Source organism: Triticum urartu, chromosome 7 (genome assembly GCF_003073215.2).
Source record: "Triticum urartu cultivar G1812 chromosome 7, Tu2.1, whole genome shotgun sequence".
Lineage (NCBI taxonomy): Eukaryota > Viridiplantae > Streptophyta > Magnoliopsida > Poales > Poaceae > Triticum > Triticum urartu.
Window position 1 is genome coordinate 74,683,554 of NC_053028.1, and position 4,065 is coordinate 74,687,618.

Here is a 4,065-nt window from a genome sequence, read left to right on the forward strand (position 1 = left end):
CTCTAGAAGCAAGCCGTGTTGCCGGAAAGGGGCCGATGGTGGCTCGCTCTCTTCGGGAGCGTGGGCCGAGGCAGAGGAAAGGGGCCGCAGGCCCGAAGCCCAGGACGGCGATGGGGTCAGGCACCTTGAAATACCCCGCCTTGGCGCCCGACGTAACCGCCGCAACCAACAGCCAACAGAGCTCGCCTCTCCTCGCCGGAGTGCCAAGAAACCCCACCTCTCGCCACCGCGCAGCAGCGCCCACCGCCTCTGCTCTCCAGCGCCGGCGACCGATGGACAGGTTCCACGACAGGCAGCACGTGTGGCTGCGGAGCCGCGTGCACGGCACGTACCTCAAGGCCAACAGCGACGGGAAGACCGTCTCCCTTCGCGACCGCCGCGCCTCGCTGAAGGCCGCGTGGACGGTGCACATCTACCACGGCGAGGGCGACGCCGTGTACCTGCTCCTCCACAGCGCCGCCTACGGCCGCTACCTCGCCGCCACGGCCAGGCGCGCGCCGCTCGGGCTCGGCCACAACGGCTTTCGCGCCGAGCAGCGCAACTACGATGAGCCGGACGTGCAGGCCATCATGTGGGAGGCCTTCGGGGCGGGCTCCGGTGACGACGTCATGCTCCGCAACGTCGGCGGCTGCTACCTCCGCGCCAACGGCAGGTACCTCCGCTGGAACACCGGCGTCAGCGTCGAGGACATGGACAGAGTCAGCAACATGGCGCACTGGATCGTCGAGCCCATCCCCGCCAGAGAGGCGGGCATGCCTGACCTTCCTGGCCCGCCCGTGAGTTCGCCATGACCAGCTTCTCGAATTGCCAATTCATTCGCTCAAGAGCAATTCCTGATCTGCTCTTGCCAAATTCCTACTTCTTGACTCAACCGCAGAACCGCGTCCTCTACATGGTGCTCGGCCAGGCGTGGCGGACGATCGTGTTCGTGCGAGCGAACGCCGAGGGGTTCTACGACGAGGAAAACTGGCACATCTTCCCTTTCAGGGGGAGGTCCGTGAACCACCTGAGGAACGAGCTGGCCGACCGCATCGCCTTCATCGACGGCCAGTACCCCGACGGCATCGCCATGTGCGTCCGGGCGGGCCTCTAAGGGAGGCCGACTCCACTCGTCGTCGATCTGCCCCGCTACTCTGGCCACGCCGAGGCCCACCAGATTGTCGTGATGATGTCCGGGACCCCTGGTGAGAGCCTCCCTCCATGTCACAACTCACAACTCATACTACCTAAAGATTTCCTGATGGTAGTCTTGATTGATTTTGTTATGCACAATTTACAGATTCACTTTTGGTGCAGTTACTATTTGCTGCATGGCTAATCTGCTTGTGTTTGAATTTTTTTTTACTGAAACTGTTATAGTCTGAGAAACAGTTTACTGAAACTGTTATAGACTGAAAAAAAGTTAATTGAAACTGTTGTGTCTGAAACTTGTTAGGTGTTGGGAATTGTCTGCAACTGCAGTAATCTTTTAGATAAATGAAAGATGATCTGTGGAAGTTAGTCAGTTGATTCATCTCTTTTCAGAATTAACAGAGAAGATGGTGATATCCGTTTGATTTGACCCATTTTACTTGCATTGAATAACCTGTGAACAAAATTTAGGTTCCAACAACACTAAACTGAATCTTGTTTCTGCACATAAGTTGTATTCAGGTTTTGTGGGCTGTATTCTTGGTCTTGTTATTTTTTTGCATTACTCTGAGATTTAGATTGTTCATCTGCTTCCTACTGATCTTCTTTAGCGAGAAAAGTAATGTTGGTCTCGAATCTGCTACACACAAAGCACAGATGTCGGTGTAAATACTATTTTGCTGCATGAACACGATATTTGGAGTCTTACTTTATTGGAGTGCTACTGCTAGTGCTAATTTGATCGTGCTTGGAACTTGTCTGAAATTGCTGTAGTCTGTAAGGTAAAAGTAGTTGGATGGAAATAGTAGGTGCCATGTGGATTTATCTGTGACTCTGTACACATGGTAAAAGATGGTCTGAACAGTTCTGTCTTTGATTCAGATAATTCAGTTCGTCCATTTCGTAACATTTTCCATTATTAGAATTATGGACCCTAAAAAGCCAAATCAAGTTCAGTCATCTCATTTCACCTTTGCAGAGAAGATACTAATTTTTTAACCCGTGAATAAAATTCAGGTAGTATCTTGCAGTAGTGCATAAAAAGCTTAGTTCCTTGCACATAATATTGTTTCAGATTTTTCTTGTTTATATCGTTATTGATTATTGGTCTGCCGCCTAACTGGTTCGTACATTCTGCTGATTCAGCGTACGATGAGCTGCGATACCCTGATGTCAACGCAATATAGAGAAAGCTCATAGCTGGAGGCCTGACAGTTCACCTGTTCATAAGTTGCGCCGCCTCGGATATGATGATAACAGAACTGGACGCCTACTTTTGCCTATAGACACATAGATATAGGTTCAGAAAACTCAGCAGCTCCCGTGTTTCTTCTGCTAGCTAAACTTGGTGAAAATGTTTCATCCGATGGCTGAACGACTCTGTAATCTGTAGTGATGCTGGTTGAAGTAATCGTTTTAGTGTCGCTCTTCTGACATTCACTGTGGGGTTCTTGCATTGATTTGATGGTCCTGCATTCCTTTCGTACTAGTATGTATTTTTCTTAGATGATGCTATGGTTTTTGCAGTGAGTTAATGGTCCTGCATTCCTTTTGTACTATGCATTTCTCTTAGATGAAGCATCTGATATGAACAATGATTTGGTTGTTCTTGCTGTTAGTTGGGCACTTGAGTTTAGATGTCCTTTGGTTGTTCTCTTTAGCAATTTACTCTTTTGTATATGACCAGACATTCTTTAGAGAGGTTTCATGAAAAATGGACCTGAAGCTGCAGTAACCATATTGGCAGTAACTGAAGAAAGTAGGCACAGGAAACTAAGTGTGTAACTGAAGCTGCAGTGCCTACCGTAATATGTGCTCTTGATACCAAAATGTCTAGCATTTCTTAGTAGTGTCTTTCTTCCGGACTCTGATGATCGTAAGGTTGCACACGATCTGTGCTCTCAGCAGCCCACAGTTCAGCACTCACGTTGTTAGTTGCAGTCATTTTGATCGAAATAACAACATTCAGCATGACAGTGATTTCTGACAGAATTTGCAGGCATTTTTGTTCTTGCTTCCCGTTTTCCTATCAGGTGTTTCAGTTTAGTCGTAACACGTGGGTGTCGTGTTGATTCTTTGTCCTATTTTGTAATCCATTTCCTTTTAGGAAAATAGGGCTCCACCCTGGATTCATTTTATTCAAACGAAACCAACCGTAATCTATTTGATAGAACGAAGGATATACATAAACGCAGGACAATGATCCGGATGTGGTTTTGTCATAAAAAATGTACTATTTAGTTTTACTTTACGAATATTAATTCCAAGACTGGGGTTAAAGCAAATTCATTGGGCAATTGCCTGACTCTAGTACACAAACACACAAGGACACAACTCTGTCCAAACCGAGTTACATTGGGTGATTGGACATCAAGAAAACAAAGCGGCATAGAAGCTTCTCTGATGCACAATTTTATTGGCCAGTATCTCTGAAGAACAACAAGAAATGGACAGAGTCTTTCTCTGGAATGTCTCAGGCTTGAAACGACCTCGATAGTCGACCAAACATGACCGGCATCCTGTCTTCGCCGCTTCCTAGTTCATGTCCATGTCAACGACGCCTTGGTTGACCTTGTGTCAGGCTATGAATCTCTGAACCTGATTATCTCTGAAGAGTATAACACTTGGAACAACGAAGAGACGAATTGGTATGAGGGTTGGGATCACTGGTAGGCTTCACTGTATCTCTTCATACCGTTTCCACCAGACCCTTCATTTGCTATAATGAATTGGCCAACGAGGGTGTCGTGCTGCTCCTGCTTAGTCCTAGTTATAAAAGCTTCTTTTTTGAAAAAGGGTGCTTTATTACTTAAAAGATTTAAGCATTACACCCGGCCTCTGGATAGCTAAAACGCGCACGGCCAAACAATGTCCTCTCACACAAACGAAAAAAATAAAAAGGTGAAATATAAAGAAACATGTAGAGTTCATATA

At 47.0% G+C, this 4,065-nt stretch overlaps 1 pseudogene; it reads left to right on the forward strand.

Moving 5' to 3' along the window:
* Nucleotides 1–249: 249 nt before the first annotated feature.
* Nucleotides 250–2,581, forward strand: LOC125525674 (annotated as a pseudogene).
* Nucleotides 2,582–4,065: the final 1,484 nt, after the last annotated feature.